The sequence below is a fragment of the Triticum dicoccoides genome, chromosome 1B, assembly GCF_002162155.2.
Source record: "Triticum dicoccoides isolate Atlit2015 ecotype Zavitan chromosome 1B, WEW_v2.0, whole genome shotgun sequence".
In the NCBI taxonomy this organism is placed as follows: Eukaryota; Viridiplantae; Streptophyta; class Magnoliopsida; order Poales; family Poaceae; genus Triticum; species Triticum dicoccoides.
In genome coordinates, this window is record NC_041381.1 from 604,622,495 (window position 1) to 604,646,621 (window position 24,127).

At 43.8% G+C, this 24,127-nt stretch overlaps 1 non-coding gene across 1 annotated transcript; it reads right to left on the minus strand.

Annotated features, from left to right (window-relative positions):
- Positions 1-22,507: 22,507 nt before the first annotated feature.
- TRNAK-UUU lies at positions 22,508-22,580 on the minus strand. The gene has a single exon. It is a non-coding gene; the product is annotated as a tRNA-Lys (tRNA).
- Between the last annotated feature and the right edge of the window lie 1,547 nt (positions 22,581-24,127).

Sequence of the window (24,127 nt, forward strand, 5' to 3'; positions counted from 1 at the left end):
CATCAGGTCCAAGAAGGAATAACCTAAAGCCAGTGATAGAATCTGTACAACCGGCAGGAGCGATTGATCAGATATCGCAGGAAGAGTGAACTAGTAGGCTTCTTGATCCTCTAATCAGTGGTAGTCACAAAGCCCGCACATTCCAATTTGATCATAACATGACTAGTTTCCTAAGGCATGACTTATCTTCCCAGAATAGCAAGCATATCGTGGCTATTTCACATAGTGTCCCGAGATATCAGTAGCTCTAGTCAATGCTGGCCTTACTCTTCCCTTTCCTTATGCTAAGTGGCAACCTCTTGTTTAAGAGTGCAGAATCCTATGTGTGTATCAGAAGACTATGGTGACCCGTAGATCTTCTATTTCGCCGGAATTCGTTGATTGTCATTTACAATGTTCGTTGTAAGATCACTGAAGGTCCTAAATTGGGAGAGTTTGCTTGCTATCGAACAAATAGTGGAATCTAAAAAAACAATGAAATCCATTCACACAAGCTGGACCATTGCCTTCGGCAACGCCCTAATTCCTTTCCTATCTTTCTTCTTTTTCTCAAGGACCTGTAAGAAGAAGCAAATCCCTTTCTTGAATGGCCGAGGAAGAGGCGGCACTGAACATAACAAGATCCCCCTCTACCTATCCTTGGGGATGTGCGCATTCTTAAACTTGAGCTGGGTAGGATTCAGGAGAAGGGTGCCTCGGGAGATAAGTAGTTCCTCACCTAAAGCCCTCGTATAGTCTAAGTAGTGGACCAGAAATATGACATCCTTCCCGCTATACTAGATTTTATCTGGTTAAAGCCAGGTGTGAACATTATATTCATTATAGAAGATACAGAAGATACTGCCATGCCAGCTGTTTCTTATTGGTAAGCTTGCTTTTCGTCGAATGTCTCTAAAGAGTGATGGTGAGTCGAGTAGCATGAATTGTCTATCCAAGGGGTCGCTAATGCGTTATTTGTATAGGATCTCAGTTATTATTGTCAGCTAGATCTACATAATATGCTTCACGCGGAGCCCTTACTTGGTTCGATTGGCATTTTTCTTATCATCCATCCACATAGGGAGAAAGGCCAAGGGCCCAGTGGAGTGATAAAATGAACTATCCTAATTAAGCTAATCCCGTGTCCAAGTTCAAACCCCACATAGCCACTCTTCTTGATCCTCCACCATCACTTGAACCGAAGAATCAACCCGTTTCTTTGCCAATGGGTTTCTGCACAGAGAGCTAGATTACGGATCGGATGTGCACCTTTCACTAGATTAAGGTACAAAATCCCTTACTAGGTTTGGTAAGTATGTTATGAAGGTGAGAAGTCATCAAACTTCTCGGTAGTGCAATGGATTAAGGTAAATGTGCTAGCTTTCCTCCTGCTGGTTGATGAAAACGGACCTATCCCATATCTCAAAATGGCCCCGTACACTCCAATGGGAAGTAGAGAAAAGGGGAAGTGCAGAAAAGAAGGATCCCCAAATCTGAGGGTATATAAACTTTGTTTGATTAAGGGAATTAGAGAATAGAGAGCACTGGGATAGGAAAATCTCACGGGAATGCAGGTACCGTTTCCCAGGGAAAATAAAAGGGAACTTCACCTCTTCCTACTAATAAGATAAGGCAATCCAATCCTGATTCAAGATCATGTTGTCTCAACATAGCAATGCGTGTTATGGCAACCTGATTGTGATAACAACATCAAAGCCAAGAAATCAAGGTCGAACAGTTCGTTCCATCATCAACTGTCAATTCTTTCGAAAGACATGCGAATGAACTACGCATTCGACCCTTATCAGCAAGGTCATCACTTGTACCAGGTCTTAGAAAGGCAGCTGCGGCACGTCTTCTCTATGACGTTAGGGCAAGGCTACCTCGCCAGCAATGGTTAGTGCGGTAAGGATAATCGGATGTGAACTAGCTTGCTCTGCTTGCGGAGAAAAACCAACCAAGAGGCGATGGAACCCTCAGAAAACTGCTAATATTGCCCCGGGCAGTACTGGCCATAGACTTGAGCGCAAAGGACAAGAAGGCAGGATCTGGAAACAGCAAACACAGGGATAATCCAGGAAGTAGCAAAGAATCTAGTATTCCACTATAGATAGGTCTGATAGATCAACATATCCATGAAGAAAAGGCTGACCCTATCCACCTCCTTTGTGGAATACCAGATCAAGAGATGAATTAGCGGATCACAGGGCTAAGTCGAAGCATGCCAGAACCTTCTTTAGTAGTGAGCCGTACCGACTAGCTCCTAGCAAGGGCTTCAAGATCACAGTAATGCCTGCCAAAACTTTCCTTGGGTACGAATGTCATGTTCAAAGCAGGTTTCTCTAGACACGTTGGAAAAGATCACTGACGAGCTCAATTTCAAAGTGTGAATGAAATTATCAGTTTCATCCTCTTTATAAGACTGAGATCATATGGGTCAACAATTCTCATTTCTTAGTTATAGATTCTATATTCTCAAGGAAGTGAGCCACTCAACCTCAGCCTAGCAGATTCTCCCCGTTACCTGGACCTGCCTCTCCCGCATTCAAAACTCTCCTCTACAGCCCCTCTGGCTGGGCCAGAAGCCTCGTCTCCTCTAACTGATTCAAGTGATTCAGTAAAAATGAAAGTAATCTCACATAAAATTGGATTATCTAAAAACTCGTGAAAATGACAACGCTAAATCGAAAGTCCTTTATTTATATACAACACACACATATTCCTCCCTTACGAACATGAAAATCCAGTGGATGGTTTGGAAGGCTTTGACCCGATCTTTCGATTTATAATGAGAGAAAATCCATAGAAAGATGGAAGTCATCATCATCCCCTTTATCGATCACAGCATCTTCCTCCACCCATGATTTCATTTTCCCATTGACAAATCAGACGAAGACGAACTTGCATTTGTTGAATCAAAAAAAAAGAAAAGAAGTGTTCTCTTTCTCCAGCGAAAAGAACAGTCTCGCAGGAAGATCCAAATACTTACTATATGTGCGTTTATGTATAAACTCTTATATAGTCTAGTTTTCCCGCCCTATCTAGAGAAGGAATCAATTCCCCTTTTTGAATGTACAAAAATTGGTAGAGCTCAGCATGTCTGGAAGCACGGGAGAACGCTCTTCTGCTTATATTATTACCAGTATTCGATACTGGGTTATTCATAGCATTACTATACCTTATTCATTGCGGGTTGGTTATTCGTCAGCCGGCTTTCACTTGGAAAAATAGGAGATTTAGTTCCATGCTTTGATTGGTAGCAGAAGGGAGGGCGCGTTGCCAGCCTTCATTTTTCTTGGATATTCAACACTAAATGAAATGCAAATGCATATGAGAGAACTTCAAACTACTTTACTTATTTGCAACAGCAAGCCGAATAATAGAATAAATAAGCAAGGAAGGAAAGAAAGAATAGGATTGTCGCTGATACGCTATTTGGATTAGATGTCGCAATATCGGTTGTAGTATTTCAGCTCTTTCTATAAGCTAAGAAAGATGTCGCATAATCGGTTGTTCATGATCTTATAATTCATGGACCAAAGTCGCAAATCGCTTGTTCTCATTCAAGCATGAGTTCGTTCAAAGTCGGCAAGGGGAATCAGAGAAAGGGCTGTTTAGTCAACAATCATGACCATGGGAACATTTGTTCGCTTTCTAGGTACCCCCGGATCTACTAGTCATCGCCTTTGAGCTGGGAAAAGCATTTACCCTGAGTCGGCTATTCCTGATTCAGAAAGGAAAGGTATGTGGGTAGACATAGAGTTAGAGATTGAATGAAGGGGCACACTAGAGAAAAGCAAGGACAAGTAGCTAGTTGACTAACGCTTTCGAGCACGTATGCTGGCGCTCTTTGATAGAGCATTATCTAAGCGAACTATGAAAAAGAAATCTAGCAGTCTCTTCCAGCAATGAATTGTAGCAGGGCTTGGTCTCGAAAGGTATAGATACCACCAGAAGCTTGGAAAGAAGAAGGAATGTCGACCTACCGCTCCGTGGGCTTTGAACCTTGCTTTTCTGTCAAATTCTCAGACGCTATAGCTGTGTAAAAACAGTACTCGATTTCTCACTAGAAAAAACAACAGTCTTTATTGTTGTGTGCATATTAGTCACTGATTATAGCTTTGAATAGGACAAACTACTTTAGTAACTCTTGACTATTGCTTGAAACAAGCGTTGAAGCAATGGAAAGAAGCGAACGGTTAAGCTAATGCAGCAAGAAAAGGGATGCAACAAGTGTCCAAAAATCGGATATGCCCGGTGAAAATTAGAAACAAGGCTGAGGAAGGATTTCGTACTGCCACACTGCTCTTGATAGAAGGAAGCATGAATACCGAAGGCCTACCTAGTTGAAATAGGAACAGCTATGGAAGTCCTCGGCCAAACGAATATTTCACGGAAAGCCGACAAGGGATTTTCTTAATAACTGGGCGCTTTGATTCTTTGGAACAACTCGATGAATTTAGTAGATCTTTTTAGGAGGCCTTCCATGACCATAGATCGAACCTATCCCATTTTGACAGTATGATGGTTAGCTGTTCACGGATTAGCTGTACTGGAATGACAACACATATGAGAATCTGTACATGATACAGAATAACGACACGACACGCAATCTTATGACTACAGTATGGCCTTCATCTTTGACAACAATCATGACAGGCCGCGGTATTAGCGTTAGAGAAAGGAAAGGACTTGAGGTCCGTCCACCTACAACTAATAAAGCTCCGCCTTTGGGGACTACTACAACAGATAGGCATTTGAAGGACCAAACCACCTACTGAGGACTTTGACACCCAGCCCTTAAGATGCAGAATCTACAACTTTGGGATACGTATTTACAGACTGCAAAAGATAGATACAATGCTGTTACCCACCATGCATGCAAATCTTAGTTCTATGGACTACTAGTACCAGGAACGTCATCTACTACTGCGAAACTCCCGGGGGACGCTTTTCTAACTGGTTTAGCCTCTAGAGTGGGGAGGAAGAACACCCTCTAGACCAGGATAACTTACTAATTCAATTGACAAAGCGTCCTATTTGCTAGATTTCTAGTCGTTAGCTCTTAGTGAAGACGAATTGCTATCATCTGCGGGCGGCCCTCATTACTGAATTTATCCGCCTTCGATGCAACCAAATTCACTATTGACTTACGAGTTTATGCATGCTTCATTCCTATATCGGCATGTATTATCCGTAGGCTGGTTGTGAGACATCTTCCTCTTAGTGCTACAAATCGCTTCTTCCTTAGTTCTTTATAGCTCTTTCACCTCTTTTAGACTCTTTGCAATGTTTAGTGCGGGGAACTCTACACTATTGTACGCAGATGCTATTCCTTCAAGAAAGTATCGGAAAGCAAAAAGGGACTCGTTCACCGTATCGCGTCCAATACAGCTATGCCACAAGTTGACCTAACCAACTGGTAAACAAAACCCAAGTTAACGGATCGACCTAGGAATAGGATGAATAGAACCATTGAATCGTCACCCAATGGAGCAGAGAGCCTTCCTTTAAGAAAGAAATAACTCCCTACAACAACCGTGTTTCGAAACTCGATTCATTATCATACGAGAAATTGCATGAAAAGAACCTTCATTCCTACAGAGAGGTTGAAGCTAAGTTTCAAGACCTAGTACGGGCAAAGCGCAGTTCAAAACCGAAAGGATCAAAGAAAAGGGAATATCACGAAGGTAAGCACATTCTATTTTTCTTAATTGACGAAGCAAAGGGAGTTATCAACCCTTTTTTCCGAAACCCTATAACGGCTAGTTCCCAATGCTCGGCTTCCTACCTCCTCTAACAAAATCAAAGGTAATATCCTCCGTTTTCCAAGAAGATAAGTTCTACGGTAAAGGATGTCAACGAAACAGTTTCGGCAAAGGCAAAGCCCGGGAGAAATCCAATAGCGTATGGCGATAATGTCATCCCCACAGAATCCTCATCTTCAAAGCATTTTATTGCAAGGGACTATCGCGAAAGAACTCAAGCCAATACTTTTTCATTTTCATGTAGTAGATCCTAGGAAACATACGTACGAGATATTTACAGCCCTTCTTCAGCAAGGGTATTCGGTAAAAGGAGGACGGTTCCTAATCTTTTGATCGGCAAAGGGTTCGATGCATTAGTTTTCGACTATGAACGAGTCAATCAGCTAGATCTACTTGCGGCAAACGGCACCTTCCTTTCCCAGCCAATGGTACGTAAGGCAATGGTTGTTATTGAAGTTCAGATCAGGGAATACCCTAGGTTTCGGCTTTTTCCACGGTTCCGTAACTGTAGGTTTCGGCTCCTCGCTACATCCCTTCCGCTCCTACTAAGGACGCTGCTGAACCGATAGAATTTGCCGAGCGAGCACAACCATAACTTATGGTATCTGACCAGTGTTAAGCATTAGCCATCCAGGGAATGAAACTATGCGACTACCTGCGCTGTCACACGGCTCCATTTATCGAAGAAAGGGATAACTGCCATTAAGGCAATGAAATTGACGAGGAAGAGTCAGGAGTTTGGCTGCGCCAAAGCAGAGGAACGGAGGGAAGCAGCCGCCGTTGCACGGGTCCTGCGCATTATCAAAACCAGGCAATGTAGTCAATGAACAAAAGTTTCGTTTACCACTGGGGTTCTTCATATGCACAGTCAGCTCAAGTAACGTCCAAAGGTGTTAATACAAAGCAAGAATTGGATTCTAAGTATTGCCATTTCGTGTTCAGAAGTCTGAAGCACATCATTTGCGGGAAGCAGCGAGGAAGAAAAGCGTACCGTATTGACGGTAGTGCAGAATGATCTCTGTCACGATATCGTACGTATCTCCAGAGCACGAACGTACGGTATACAACCGAGTTGCCCGACGTCGGACACAACAAACTTTCGAGCACCCTGTTCATTTAGCCTCTTAATCGATGGAAAGAAAATAGAGGTCTGCAGCAAACAAGAGCAAGCGACACTAAACTACAGTAGTGATAAATTGGCGGAACCTTCTAATAAAATGACAGATTGGAAACCAACACATCTAGAAAGTCTGAAGGATAAGGCTTCTCTCATCCAAAGAACGGTACTGAAGGTGAAAGATACTCCAAAATATGTCATTGGATCCAGCTGCAACAATGAAGAGCGCCGTCTTGAAGAAATCACTTGCTGCTTCCTCCACCATGTTCTCCAGTATCTGGTCTTTTCGAAGTAGCTTATTAGCTGATAAGCACTAGCTGAGGCATCTAGCTGATGAGGTAATCTCTGCATATAATACCAACCAAGTTCGTTGTTGTTACTACATGCTACGAGCATTTGGGAAAATGACAGAAACATAAAATGGGTTTCTAGCTGCATAAGCACAATTATACAGAAAGCAGTCTCCTTTATTCGTATCTGGGGAAAGGGTTGGTTATCCAAATTCTCTTTAAAGAGTGTTAAAGCAATACTGTAATTTTATGGTGAAATGGAAAGTGGTTGCTACCATATTGTTTGTAGTGATTACATCATAATCCTCATCTTCAAAGCAAGGCTATCCACCAGGGCTTCCAATGCTAGGATAACCTCGGCAAAGAACCCAAGGGATTTGCAAATTCTTGAATCGATAGACTTTCGTACAACGGCAAACAAACAGACGCGATAGAGGGTTTTACGCTACTTCACAGTCAGCAGCAAGAGTGGATGGTATAACTCTAGTCAACAGGCGGGAGGGAACGAAGCTCTTTCCTGATCTTGAGCTAGAATCCCTGACGTTGGTTGATTTAGCTGTGGTATAGCTTAGGATCTTAAAGCTATGCAGCTGGGTTGATCCCTATCGATGGAATGGAGCTTATCAACTCATGAATAGCATGGATCGCCTTCTACTATACCGGGATAAGGTGCAACAATGGAAGCATACCATGGATAATCCAGAGATACATCCTACCTATGCCGAGAGCACAAAGATCAAGCTAAGTAAACAGGTCTAGTTAAAGCCCACTGGAGTAAGGAAAATACAATAGGTTGCTTTTTTCCCACCATACCTGGCAATGATTGGTATCCCTTGATATGTTAACACAAACTAACCAGTTGTCCCTTCCCCTAGAGGGGTTTCCTATATGGATTCGTTCCCCTAAGCATCTTCCATGAATTGACGTATATGAGCGTAGTTATCAGGTACGCCGGGAGCTGGATTCTATCCCCGGGGATAGTGATTGATGGCATAGAGTTTTGATAGAAAACTCGTATCAAAATCATACCAAAAGAAAGTCTCGATTCGAGGAACGGAATACAGGTCCATGATAGAACACAGACCGGTAAGAGAAAGGAAAGTAAGCATAGTCTTCATTGAACCGGAAGAACAATTAGATTTTCCGTCAACAAAGTAACGCTGTGCAAACTCATCTGATCCCTGTTTGGGACTTCTTCTTCATGTCACAAGCCGGAATCGAACCGGCGCTTTCCAAATGCTTGGTCCGGATAGATACCTATCAGATCGCGACTTTGATTTCTTAGTTCAAGAGGAGACCTCCCTGGCGGTCCTGCCAGCCAGCCGACACAAAATCCAATTCGAGTTTGAAATACGGAGCCAGAAAGAGTTTTTCAATTCAATACGGAGCCTGAAAGAGTTTTTCAATACAATACGGAGCCTGAAAGAGTTTATAAATACAATACGGAGCCTGAAAGAGTTTTTCAATTCAATACGGAGCCTGAAATAGTTCAATTAAAGATCAAATGGCGCAAAAGAGTTTGCTTAGAAGGGAAAATACCAAAACCGCATATAAAAAGACATAAAAAAATGAACATACATAGGTACCATAGGCAAAAGCAGCTGGCTGCTAAAATAATTCAAATGCATTTGATAAAACATTTGCATTTGATAAAACATTTGCATTTGGTAAAACATCTGCATTTGAGAGAAGTGAAAGTAATCCATATTTGCATTTGCGGCGACTAAATCCGGAATCTGAGAATAAGGGTTTGGATTAGGGGGAGGAGGGGAATTTATTGATTCCTCCACCTCCATGTAGTTCGAACTCACACTTTCTACGCTAAAAGCCGGCCCATTGACCGAGTTTGGGTATGACGACGGAGGGTTAAATTCCACAATCATTCCATCCATGGAATCAGGGATAAAAAAAGGATCCATCATGACCCCCCATCTTTTTAAGCTCTGCTCCCAAACTAAAGAGAAAGGAAAGGAGACTGATCTTGACGTCGGTGTCGGTTTTTCCAACGAAACGAATAAGTTTTGGATTGAGATTTCACATAAGCATTGCACAATGATCCACATTAGGCGGGGAGCAGCAATGATATCGCTGGCCGGGAATAAGTACCTATCCCTCTACTACTGACGATGTTTTTCATTCTATTGAAATCCTGCGTCGAGCCGATGTTTCATTGATCGATACTGGGCACATCCATCACATCAACTATTTCACTTTTCATACGCATTTATTGACAGACCGGTAAACTAGACCCGAAAAACTCCTATTTTTAAAACGAAAGACCCATCACGAAATTATGGCGCAACGCTATGACGAACGTTCTCACAGGCCGGCACCTCGATGCATCCGTCTCAAGAGTTGTACACCTTACATGTGCTTCACGCCACAATCTCTCACTTTCTGCTCCTCCATCTGTCTCTATCATATAATCGATCTCACCTCTCATGTCTGAGTGAAAAAACCATATTTGTTAGTATATATCAACGCCGAGAGGACATGTTCCTCTCATGTCGAGATTAGTATTAGGGACCCTTAGTATTATTAACCGGTTACTATACGTACATGCAGTGAGACAATCAATCTATGCTCTCATTCACATTTCATTCTAGCATTGACGACTCCAGCCCTATCTATCCCTAGAAGCAAATGGACCCTAGAAGCAAATGGAGTAAGTCCGATGGAACACTCAGATTGGAAAAGATAATTATACTTATAGGCATGGATGAAAAAAAAGCTTGGAAACTAGTTCAAATCGAACTCAAAAGCAACTAGGCAATCCAACTTCCATTGAAGCAGCTTCCCTAGAACTAGCTGCCCTTGTATCGGTTGGTGCCATTTCTTCTCTTGGAGGCAGGGCAATAGATTAAGATTAGGCAGTAAGCGAAGGAACTGCAGGGCTTAGGGTTGCGGGTGAGCGCAACTTCAATAGGTCGAGGGGAGGAAGAGAAGAAAAAGCAGCTATTTTACCTGGTGTCGTAATAACCACTGTTTTCGGGTTTGAAGGCATAAGCGCAGCAGAGATCTTCTTTCATTTAAGAAGAAGCCACCGTAAAGAAGAGGAAACAAGGCGTTTAAGGGACACCGACTCCCATTATTTTCTCCAGGCCTGCTTTGGCTAAATCGACGGAGGCTTAGCTTATTATGTTTCGGGCGTTTAGCTAGCTTAGAGAATAAAGAAATCTATCTCTAAAGGGGGAGCAGTACGACTATTTTAGGTTAGAGGAAGGTTGAAGAGAGAATAGCTAAAATAGCCAGTCAGGTAGGCAAGTGCGGGTGGCTGTGGTCAAAGTGAATATGTCTTGTTTCGGTTAGCGGTTTCGGCTCTCCGGCACCGAAGTAAACTCTTTCTATTGCGGGGCCTATGGAGTTTGGGGATGAGTGCTGACACTTTACTGTGCAACATTCCTGTTTCTTTCATTCCCCTTACTAGATCAAAGAGGGCATATGTGGGGTTTGAAGATGCCTGGACCTTACCACCTTATTCTAATAGCCCGCATCAATGCCTCTGCCCAGAACATAGGAGCCCCCTGAGTTCAAGATCTCATATCAATTTTCAACTGCTGGGAAAGAATTGGGGTGCGGCAGGAAGAAATGGAATTCTCAATAAAAGTATAAACAAGTCTTCCCCACTGCTGCATAGAATCTGAGCTGGGTGGAATTGAAGTTCGGTTTCGATCAAGACACCCCTGCCTACTTACCTTAAAAAAACGACTAATGATCAACCGATCACAGAGGTCCTTTTCTAGCAACTTCAAATCAGAAAGCCCCGACTCCCATAAAGAATGCTTGCAGATCTTTCTTTTTATTACGATGACGATATGGACCTCATTACTGTCTCATTTTCTTATATTTATATAAGTTCTTTTTTTTTGGATTCGACATAACAAGAACAGAATCACGCTATGTAGGATTTGAACCTACGACATTGGGTTTTGGAGACACACGTTCTACCGAACTGAACTAAGAGCGCTTTCCGGGAGATAAAGCAGTAAAGAAAAGGATGATTTTTGTACGCATGCATATAGAAAAACGAAACTCTGAATTTTGTCCAATTTGAATCGATCTCAATTGATCCCTCGTTACTGCCCATAGGAGAAGTAATAGGTAGGGATGACAGGATTTGAACCCCTGCCTTGTTTTCCACATCATAATTTATTCCTCCATCTATATACAACTTTCTTATCATTTCTTCTTTTTGGTTTCATATAATAAATGATATACATCTGAAACCCAACCTAACGTATAAAGAATGAATATTTATCGGTAATGCTCAGGAAGAAAGAAGGGGTCATCTTTTTGATTTTTATTCCACCCTCATGTACCCTTCTTTGCATTTTTTCTAAAGCATGTTCAACCTCATATCACCTAGAACAAGTCATGGACTTCTTCAATGAAAGAAAGTCTCATGGAAACGTTTTCAACGAAATAAGAACCATACAAAATAGATTTCTTGATCTTTTTATTTAGGAAAACGGATTTTTTCGCAGTTTTTTCTTTTATCCTAAAGATATGCAGAACGAGTGTATTATGAAATGTTCGTTGTCTAGCTTTGCATACATCACTACTTAATCGTTTAGTGGTTATCGATGAAATTACTTCACCATAGAGAAAATATTATTGAAGTTTATATATATATATATATTATTGGTTGCTTTTGTTTATGTCCAATTGGAAAAGTTGATCTTCTAAATTCATATGTTTAGCCTAAAGTACATAACTTGTGTTCCTCCCTAGTTCTTGCAAAGCCACCTAATCAAGCCTCACCTCGTTTGTAGTTATAACATGTTCAGCTGAAAGCAAACTCCAAATAAAATTGGTTTACTATTAGTAACACATATACTTTTTTACCTTAGCTCTTTCTTTATTGTTCATTGAGCAGTTCAAATGCTTTGATTGCTTATCAGATAAGAGGTAAAAATATTCTTCATTCGTTTATTTTGTTAATTCCAAATTGCATTCAAATCCATTCTTTCTCATAACTTGAGAATATGTACAGTGCAGAACAGAAAAGAAGGCTGATTTGATGAGTTGCAGGGGCGGACCCACTTCCACTGATTTCTTGCGGGAAGGTTCTATAAGGGAAGAAGAATCAGATCTGTGACCTGGTAACCTTGATTTCTTTCGTAACGTCATTACGAGAGTAACAAAGAAAGAATAACGTAGATAGGAAGGAGCGAGCCGAGCCCCAAGGATAATGAATTGGTATGCCGGGTGCTTACTTGAGCAAGAAGCCAAGTCATCGATAATCAAAGAAAGGTGTGAGTGAACGAGCCCAACTTTCCGATTCAAATATGACTCCTTTCCACTTTCAACAAATAGAGAAATCTCCGCTAGGCTAGCAGTGGGTAACCAACGTAGTGCCCCATTCGTTCCATGACATCAAATCAGTTCTCCTCGGATTCCAATCCAATCTCCCAATCAGTGAGAAATAGACGGTCGGATGAGATCTCGAATGTTGTCCCTACCTACTGAGGAATCAAAAGTGTACGTAGAAAAATAGAGTGTTGGAAATGCATCGAGGAGAACTTACCTTGTGAGTCACTACTCCGGCACTGGGCAGGAATACTACTAGCGAGGCTTATAGGCGGCTAGTTCTTAAAGAAATCTGTCAGCTATAACCTAGCCTATTGAATCTGTTGGAAATATGCCCTAGAGGCAATAATAAAAGGGGTTATTATTATATTTCCTTGTTCATGATAATTGTCTTTTATTCATGCTATAACTGTATTATCCGGAAATCGTAATACACGTGTGAATACATAGACCATAACATGTCCCTAGTGAGCCTCTAGTTGACTAGCTCGTTGGTCGACAGATAGTCATGGTTTCTGACTATGGACATTAGATGCCATTGACAACGGGATCACATCATTAGGAGAATGATGTGATGGACGAGACCCAATCCTAAGCATAGCACAAGATCGTGTAGTTCGTTTTGCTAGAGCTTTTCCAATGTCAAGTATCTCTTCCTTAGACCATGAGATCGTGTAACTCCCGGATACCGTAAGAGTGCTTTGGGTGTACCAAACGTCACAACGTAACTGGGTGACTATAAAGGTGCACTACAGGTATCTCCGAAAGTGTCTGTTGGGTTGACATGGATCGAGACTGGGATTTGTCACTCCGTATGACGGAGAGGTATCTCTGGGCCCACTCGGTAATGCAACATCACAATGAGCTCAAAGTGACCAAGTGTTTGGTCACGGGATCATGCATTACGGTACGAGTAAAGTGACTTGCCGGTAACGAGACTGAACGAGGTATTGGGATACCGACGATCGAGTCTCGGGCATGTAACGTACCGAATGACAAAGGGAATTGTATACGGGGTTGTTCTAATCCTCGACATCGTGGTTCATCCGATGAGATCATTGAGGAGCATGTGGGAGCCAACATGGGTATCCAGATCCCGCTGTTGGTTATTGCCTGAGAGCCATCTCGGTCTTGACTACGTGTCTCCCGAACTCGTAGGGTCTACACACTTAAGGTTCGGTGACGCTAGGGTTGTATGAATATGAGTATGCAGTATACCGAATGTTGTTCGGAGTCCCGGATGAGATCCCGGACGTCACGAGGAGTTTCGGAATGGTCCGGAGGTAAAGAATTATATATAGGAAGTGGTATTTCGACCATCGGGGAAGTTTCGGGGTCACCCGGTATTGTACCGGGACCACCGGAAGGGTCCCGGGGGTCCACCGGGTGGGGCCACCCATCCCGAAGGGCCCCATGGGCTGAAGTGGGAGGGGAGCCAGCCCATAGTGGGCTGGTGCACCCCCCTAGGCCCACCTCCTGCGCCTAGGGTTGAAACCCTAGGGTGGGGGGGGGGGGCGCACCACATGCCTTGAGGGGCACTCCTTCCCCCTTGGCCGCTGCCCCCTTGGGAGATTGAATCTCCCAGGGCCGGTGCTCCCCCTGGGGGCCTATATAAAGGGAGGGGGAAGAGGGGCAGCCGCACCCCTGAAGTCCTGGCGCCCCCTCCTCCTGCTACACCTCTTCCTCCTCCGTCACGTGCTTGGCGAAGCCCTGCCGGAGTGCTGCTGTTCCACCACCACCACGCCGTTGTGCTGCTGCTGGAGCCATCATCATCAACCTCTCCTTCCCCCTTGCTGGATCAAGAAGGAGGAGACGTCACACGCTCGGTACGTGTGTTGAACGCGGAGGTGCCGTCCATTCGGCGCTAGGATCTCCGGTGATCTGAATCACGGCGAGTACGACTCCATCATCACCGCTCCCTCTAACGCTTCCGTACGCGATCTACAAGTGGTATGTAGATGCAAACTCACTCCCTTGACTCGTTGCTTAGATGAACTCATAGATGGATCTTGGTGAAACCGTAGGAAAAATTTTAATTTTCTGCAACATTCCCCAACAGTGGCATCATGAGCTAGGTCTATGCGTAGTTCTCTATTGCACGAGTAGAACACAATTTTGTTGTGGGCGTAGATCTTGTCAACTTGCTTGCCGCGACTAGTCTTATCTTGCTTCAGCGGTATTGTGGGATGAAGCAGCCCGGACCAACCTTACACGTACGCTTACGTGAGACCGGTTCCACCGACTAACATGCACTAGTTGCATAAGGTGGCTGGCGGGTGTCTGTCTCTCCCACTTTAGTTGGAGCGGATTCGATGAAAAGGGTCCTTATGAAGGGTAAATAGAAGTTGACAAAATCACGTTGTGGTTATTCGTAGGTAAGAAAACGTTCTTGCTAGAACCCAATTGCAGCCACGTAAAAGATGCAACAACAATTAGAGGACGTCTAACTTGTTTTTGCAGCAATTGTCATGTGATGTGATATGGCCAGAAGTTGTGATGAATGATGAATGATATATTGTGATGTATGAGATCATGTTCTTGTAATAGGAATCACGACTTGCATGTCGATGAGTATGACAACCGGCAGGAGCCATAGGAGTTGTCTTTATTTTTTGTATGACCTGCATGTCATTGAAGAACGCCATGTAAACTACTTTACTTTATTGCTAAACGCGTTAGTCATAGAAGTAGAAGTAGTCGTTGGCGTGACAATGTCATGAAGACACGATGATGGAGATCATGGTGTCATGCCGGTGACAAGATGATCATGGAGCCCCGAAGATGAAGATCAAAGGAGCTATATGATATTGGCCATATCATGTCACTACTTTATATAATTGCATGTGATGTTTATTATGCTTTATGCATCTTGCTTACTTAGAACGACGGTTGTAAATAAGATGATCCCTTGCAACAATTTCAAGAAGTGTTCTCCCCTAACTATGCACCGTTGCTAAAATTCGTCGTTTCAAAGCACCACGTGATGATCGGGTGTGATAGATCCTTACGTTCACATACAACGGGTGTAAGATAGTTTTACACATGCAAAACACTTAGGGTTAACTTGACGAGCCTAGCATGTACAGACATGGCCTCGGAACACGGAGACCGAAAGGTCGAACACGAGTCGTATGGAAGATACGATCAACATGAGAATGTTCACCGACGATGACTAGTCCGTCTCACGTGATGATTGGACACGGCCTAGTCAACTCGGATCGTGTAACACTTAGATGACTAAGGGGATGTCAAATCTGAGTGGGAGTTCATTAAATAATTTGATTGGATGAACTTAATTATCATGAACTTAGTCTAAAATCTTTGCAAAATATGTCTTGTAGATCAAATGGCCAACGCTCATGTCAACATGAAGTTCAACGCGTTCCTAGAGAAAACCAAGCTGAAAGATGATGGCAGCAACTATATGGACTGGGTCCGGAACCTTAGGATCATCCTCATAGCTGCCAAGAAAGCATATGTCCTTGAAGCACCGTTAGGTGACCCACCTGCTCTCCCAGCACTGCAAGATGATTTGAACGTTTGGCAGACACGTGCTGATGATTACTCACTCGTTCAGTGCGGCATGCTTTACAGCTTAGAACCGGGGCTCCAAAAGCGTTTTGAGCAACACGGAGCATATGAGATGTTCGAGGAGCTGAAACTAGTTTTCCAAGCTCATGCCCGGGTCGAGAGATATGAAGTCTTCGACAAGTTCTATAGTTGTAAGATGGAGGAAAATAGTTCTGTCAGTGAGCATATACTCAAAATGTCTGGGTTACACAGCCGCCTGTCTCAGCTGGACATTAACCTCCCGGATGAGGCGGTCATTGATAGAATCCTTCAGTCGCTCCCACCAAGCTACAAGAGCTTTGTGATGAACTATAATATGCAGGGGATGGTGAAGACCATTCCTGAAGTATTTTCAATGTTGAAGTCGGCAGAGGTTGAAATCAAGAAAGAACATCAAGTGTTGATGGTCAATAAGACCACTAAGTTTAAGAAGGGCAAGGGTAAGAAGAACTTCAAGAAGGACGGCAAAGATGTTGCCGCGCCCGGTAAGCCAGTTGCCGGGAAGAAGTCAAAGAATGGACCCAAGCCTGAGACTGAGTGCTTTTATTACAAGGGGAAGGGTCACTGGAAGTGGAACTGCCCCAAATACTTAGCGGATAAGAAGGCCGGCAACACTAAAGGTATATTTGATATACATGTAATTGATGTGTACCTTACGAGTACTCGTAGTAACTCCTGGGTATTTGATACCGGTGCCGTTGCTCATATTTGTAACTCACAGCAGGAGCTGCGGAATAAGCGGAGACTGGCGAAGGACGAGATGACGATGCACGTCGGGAATGGTTCCAAGGTCGATGTGATCGCTGTCGGCATGCTACCTCTACATTTACCTACGGGATTAGTTATAAACCTTAATAATTGTTATTTGGTGCCAAGTTTGAGCATGAACATTGTATCTGGATCTCGTTTGATACGAGATGGCTACTCATTTAAATCCGAGAATAATGGTTGTTCTATTTATATGAGAGATATGTTTTATGGTCATGCCCCTATGGTCAATGGTTTATTCTTAATGAATCTCGAGCGTAATGTTACACATATTCATAGTGTGAATACCAAAAGATGTAAAGTTGATAACGATAGTCCCACATACTTGTGGCACTGCCGCCTTGTTCACATTGGTGTCAAGCGCATGAAGAAGCTCCATGCCGATGGACTTTTGGAGTCTCTCGATTATGAATCATTTGACACATGCGAACCATGCCTCATGGGCAAGATGACCAAGACTCCGTTCTCCGGAACAATGGAGCGAGCAACCAACTTATTGGAAATCATACATACCGATGTGTGCGGTCCAATGAGCGTTGAGGCTCGCGGAGGATATCGTTATGTTCTCACTCTCACTGATGACTTGAGTAGATATGGGTATGTCTACTTGATGAAACACAAGTCTAAGACCTTTGAAAAGTTCAAGGAATTTCAGAATGAGGTAGAGAATCAACGTGACCGAAAGATAAAATTCTTACGATCGGATCATGGAGGAGAATATTTAAGTAACGAATTTGGTACACACTTAAGAAAATATGGAATCGTTTCACAACTCACGCCGCCTGGAACACCTCAGCATAACGGTGTGTCCGAACGTCGTAATCGCACTCTATTGGATATGGTGCGGTCTATGATGTCTCTTACCGATTTACCGCTATCATTTTGGGGATACGCTCTAGAGACAGCTACATTCACTTTAAATAGGGCACCGTCTAAATCCGTTGAGACGACACCATATGAATTATGGTTTGGGAAGAAACCAAAGCTGTCGTTTCTAAAAGTTTGGGGATGCGATGCTTATGTCAAGAAACTTCAACCTGAAAAGCTCGAACCCAAGTCGGAAAAATGCGTCTTCATAGGATACCGTAAGGAAACCATTGGGTATACCTTCTACTTAAGATCCGAGGGCAAGATCTTTGTTGCCAAGAACGGATCCTTTCTGGAAAAAGAGATTCTCTCGAAAGAAGTAAGTGGGAGGAAAGTAGAACTCGATGAAGTACTACCTCTTGAACGGGGTAGTAGTGCAGCTCAGGAAAATGTTCCTGTGATGCCTACACCAACTGAAGAGGAAAATAATGATGATGATCAAGGTACTTCTGATCAAGTTACTACTGAACTTCGTAGGTCCACAAGGACACGTTCCGCACTAGAGTGGTACGGCAACCCTATCCTGGAAATCATGTTGTTAGACAACGGTGAACCTTCGAACTATGAAGAAGCGATAGCGGGCCCAGATTCCAACAAATGGCTTGAAGCCATGAAATCCGAGATAGAATCCATGTATGAAAACAAAGTATGGACTTTGACTGACTTGCCCGATGATCGGCGAGCGATAGAAAACAAATGGATCTTTAAGAAGAAGACGGACGCGGATGGTAATGTCACCATCTATAAAGCTCGACTTGTCGCTAAGGGTTATCGGCAAGTTCAAGGGATTGGCTACGATGAGACTTTCTCTCCCGTAGCGAAGCTTAAGTCCGTCCGAATCATGTTAGCAATTGCCGCATACTATGATTATGAGATATGGCAGATGGACGTCAAAACGGCATTCCTTAACGGGCATCTTAAGGAAGAACTGTATATGATGCAGCCGGAAGGTTTTGTCGATCCTAAGAACACTGACAAAGTATGCAAGCTCCAGCGATCCATTTGTGGGCTGGCGCAAGCATCTCGGAGTTGGAACATTCGCTTTGATGAGATGATCAAAGCGTTTGGGTTTATGCAGACTTATGGAGAAGCCTGCGTTTACAAGAAAGTGAGTGGGAGCTCTGTAGCATTTCTCATATTATATGTAGATGACATACTTTTGATGGGAAATAATATAGAATTCTTGGACAGTATTAAGGCCTACTTGAATAAGTGTTTTTCAATGAAGGATCTTGGAGAAGCTGCTTACATATTAGGCATCAAGATCTATAGGGATAGACCAAGACGCCTCATAGGTCTTTCACAAAGCACATACCTTGATAAAATTTTGAAGAAGTTCAAAATGGATCAGTCCAAGAAAGGGTTCTTGCCTGTACTACAAGGTGTGAGATTGAGCTCGGCTCAATGCCCGACCATGGCAATAGATAAAGAAGAGATGAGCGTCATCCCCTATGCCTCAGCCATAGGATCTATTATGTATGCCATACTGTGTACCAGACCTGATGTAAACCTTGCCGTAAGTTTGGTAGGAAGGTACCAAAGTAATCCCGTCAAGGAACACTGGACAGCGGTCAAGAATATCCTGAAGTACCTGAAAAGGACAAAGGACATGTTTCTCATTTATGAAGGTGACGAAGAGCTCGTCGTAAAGGGTTACATCGACGCTAGCTTCGACACAGATCTGGATGACTCTAAGTCACAAACCGGATACGTATATATGTTGAATGGTGGAGCAGTAAGCTGGTGCAGCTGCAAGCAGAGCGTCGTGGCGGGATCTACATGTGAAGCGGAGTACATGGCAGCCTCGGAGGCAGCTCATGAAGCTATTTGGGTGAAGGAGTTCATCACCGACCTAGGAGTCATACCCAATGCGTCGGGGCCGATCAAACTCTTCTGTGACAACACTAGAGCTATTGCCCTTGCCAAGGAGCCCAGGTTTCACAAGAAGACCAGGCACATCAAGCGTCGTTTCAACTCCATCCGAGAAAATGTTCAAGATGGAGACATAGATATTTGCAAAGTACATACGGATCTAAATGTCGCAGATCCGTTGACTAAACCTCTCTCGCGAGCAAAACATGATCAACACCAGAACTCTATGGGTGTTCGATTCATCACAATGTAACTAGATTATTGACTCTAGTGCAAGTGGGAGACTGTTGGAAATATGCCCTAGAGGCAATAATAAAAGGGGTTATTATTATATTTACTTGTTCATGATAATTGTCTTTTATTCATGCTATAACTGTATTATCCGGAAATCATAATACACGTGTGAATACATAGACCATAACATGTCCCTAGTGAGCCTCTAGTTGACTAGCTCGTTGGTCGACAGATAGTCATGGTTTCTGACTATGGACATTAGATGTCATTGACAACGGTTTCACATCATTAGGAGAATGATGTGATGGACGAGACCCAATCCTAAGCATAGCACAAGATCGTGTAGTTCGTTTTGCTAGAGCTTTTCCAATGTCAAGTATCTCTTCCTTAGACCATGAGATCGTGTAACTCCCGGATACCGTAAGAGTGCTTTGGGTGTACCAAACATCACAACGTAACTGGGTGACTATAAAGGTGCACTACAGGTATCTTCGAAAGTGTCTGTTGGGTTGACACGGATCGAGACTGGGATTTGTCACTCCGTATGACGGAGAGGTATCTCTGGGCCCACTCGGTAATGCATCATCACAATGAGCTCAAAGTGACCAAGTGTTTGGTCACGGGATCATGCATTACGGTACGAGTAAAGTGACTTGCCGGTAATGAGACTGAACGAGGTATTGGGATACCGACGATCGAGTCTCGGGCATGTAACGTACCGAATGACAAAGGGAATTGTATACGGGGTTGTTCTAATCCTCGACATCGTGGTTCATCCGATGAGATCATTGAGGAGCATGTGGGAGCCAACATGGGTATCCAGATCCCGCTGTTGGTTATTGCCCGAGAGCCGTCTCGGTCATGACTACGTGTCTCCCGAACCCGTAGGGTCTACACACTTAAGGTTCGGTGACGCTAGGGTTGTATGAATATGAGTATGCAGTATACAGAATGTTGTTCGGAGTCCCGGATGAGATCCCGGACATCACGAGGAGTTTCCGAATGGTCCGGAGGTAAAGAATTATATATAGGAAGTGGTATTTCGGCCATCGAGAAAGTTTCGGGGTCACCCGGTATTGTACCGGGACCACCGGAAGGGTCCCGGGGGTCCACCGGGTGGGGCCACCCATCCCGGAGGGCCCCATGGGCTGAAGTGGGAGGGGAGCCAGCCCATAGTGGGCTGGTGCGCCCCCCTAGGCCCACCCCCTGCGCCTAGGGTTGAAACCCTAGGGTGGGGGGGGGCGCACCACATGCCTTGGGGGGCACTCCATTCCCCCTTGCTGGATCAAGAAGGAGGAGACGTCACACGCTCCGTACGTGTGTTGAACGCGGAGGTGCCGTCTGTTCGGTGCTAGGATCTCCGGTGATCTGAATCACGGCGAGTACGACTCCATCATCACCGCTCCCTCTAACGCTTCCGTACGCGATCTACAAGTGGTATGTAGATGCAAACTCACTCCCTTGACTCGTTGCTTAGATGAACTCATAGATGGATCTTGGTGAAACCGTAGGAAAAATTTTAATTTTCTGCAACATTCCCCAACAGAATCTGGTACGCCCGAAGCACGAAACTAGATAGGTAGCCCTACCTACGACTAGAAAAGTATCGTATTTTTTTTCTTCCAGTAAATCTTCCACTCATTCCTTCCATTATGGAATATCATTTGGAGTGTATTTTCCCTCTCAAAAAAGGCTTCGCCCTCACTTCACTGAACTTATTGGAAATGCCTAGGACAGAGTTCATTCACTTGCCCAGCAGCCCTACTCCTCATAGTTGATCCGAATTTCTATCCCCGATTGACTCAACCAGGAAGAGGAAGACTTGATAAAAGATGAAAAGAAAGGATTGATTACCTTTTGAAGTCAATAAAAGAAAGGAAAGGGCTATTTATGAGTTTATGTAGATGAAGTTTCAGATTATTGGATGAGCGAAACATCTTTGAGACAAATCATCTCTACCCGGGTACATAGCTTCATCCAAACCATGGATCCACGAATTGTTGACTCGCTCTAGAAAAGAGCTTCGTAGTTGGGAGCTCTGAACCGATGATCGATATGGTTTCCTAGGATGAGAACTATGGTCTACTACTTGAAAGAAAGTTGTTTTATCTTTTTTTTTCACTTTTTGAGGTGTTTTGCCTAGTCTGAATTTCCCCTTCTTCTATTTGATCAAGATGGATAGCAAAAAAGCATGAATAGGCCTAATGGGATGGAAGGAGAGAAGGACTGAACGAGAAAAGGAAATACCTCTTTGTTTACCTTGGAATGAATTGCTCAACTACTTAGGTAACGAAACGAAACGTTCATCTACGATCTTTCTTAAAAAAAGATAGGACTGTACGGCAGTTCTCGTTAGTAGATTCGCAGAACAGAAGAAGAAGTTCACTCTGACTTGCGCACTACAAAAAGGCAGCCAACGACTTCGGATGTACTCCGTCTTTCGAGCCTCTGTTTAGCTTCAAAAGATAAGGTGCTAGTGCAACGAACACTGCTTTGGTGCGTCCCACCCCAACTAACTAGTGCTTGACTTGACTTTCCCCCGCGCCCTATCCAATGAATAAGGAGAAGGCCGGCCTATCAATGACCGAGCCAGTCTGATCCCCTTTATACTGACCTCAAACAACGAGCAAAGTCGAGATGTTGATGAGAAAGGGGCTTTTCTCAAGGCCAAAGAGTGCTCTTTGAAGGCTACTATGCATCCTTACGAATACAAGAGTGGTTTTTTTTTGTTTTGGGTATAGCAGGACTTGAACCTGCGACCATTAGGTTAAAAGCCCAATGCTCTACCAACTGAGCTATACACCTGATTTTACAAGAAGGCTTGGTGCGGAAAAGAAAAGAGGGCGGCCTGGCCCCTTTTCTTCTTATCATATCACAAGGGCGCGGCTCTGTACAGTATAGTACTGTGGAGCAAGTCTGGGATGGGAGTCCTTTCCACTCATTGAGGATTCTATCTAAAAAAGAAGGTCAACGGGGGAGACTACAGTAGCTCGAACTCAGACTATCTATGAAAAAGGTAAAGTCGTCTTTCCTAGGGTTCGACCGAAAGGAGCTGTGTTCTATGGTTTGACGTTGTGGAGGTCCAACACTCTTCTAAACGAAGAAAGAGGGGATTCGCGCTACCTCCTACTCCTACAGAAGATCGATTGGCACGAACTTCCGATCGATTCCTTATTCATTGTTGCCGACCCTTACATCATCATAAAGAGAATCAAGATATCCCAAGAACCCAGCTAGGGATGAATGACTAGCGCTCAAGAACAGGCAAGGGATGAGCGCACGGGAGCGGCGTTGCTTGTTGCTTTATTATCACATTAGAGAAGCGGAACCTCCAAGCTCAGACATCTCGAACTCAGAAACTACCCTTCTATCCCACCCTGCTCCTCCGGCATGGGAAGCAGAACTACCTGACCGAAGGAGATAGACAGGAAGGGAAGACGGTCATACAAAGGTCGAATAAAGCTCTCTTGAAGCTGCATCTGAATAGACCTAGAGTCACTCAGTACATACGAACCCTTGAATAAATAAGAATTGAGAAGTATGAAATGTGGGCATCATAACAAAAAAAGAAAAAGACCGAACCAGTAAGACTAATGTCTACTTATTTATACCTTTGAGAGGTCCACTTAGACTATTATGATTTTCTCTTTAGCTACATAGGTTATATAAGATTCAATTCAATCTAACAAGCGGACTGGACTACCTTCGGCTACTACAAGATATTTAGAAACCTAAGAAGCTGAGCCTACTTTACGCACTTAAGGCAGCAACAGATGATGAAGAAATGGGCGGTAGATGATAATGAGAAAGGGCGCCCCTTGGCATTTCCTGTGGGGGAGTCTGATTGATCCAATCACGACGAATGATGTCAACCCCCTCTTTTGCGCCTAACTTGACTCTGATTCTCCCACTATGAGAGCTGATCCAGGGGCTAGTTCGGCTACAGAATGGAATTTACGAAAGCCCCCCGTCTTTCCGACTCAATGTATTGCCCTTTGGGACCAGGATCTGACGAGGAAGTGAGAGAGGGGACACCAAACATAGGTGCGTACCATTGCCCCAATCCAATGGACTATGTCATACAGGGAGGAACCCTTGGAGGTTGGGACAGAAAGAAAGCAGGTTTTGCTTCTGCTTCCTTCGAGCAACCAAACTCTTTCGTCAGGTGTGGGTCAAGTTCCCTCATTATTGCTTGACTTCCCCTTTGGGGCACGAAAAGATGGACTAGGACTTAAGTAAGGGAGAGGACAACCCCTGTTTCTGGCTTACCTTCAATGAGTGAGTGCTATTCCCATTCCTTACTTTGATCCGACCCTGTTCCCCGACCAGTTTGCTTGCTCACTAGAAGAGTC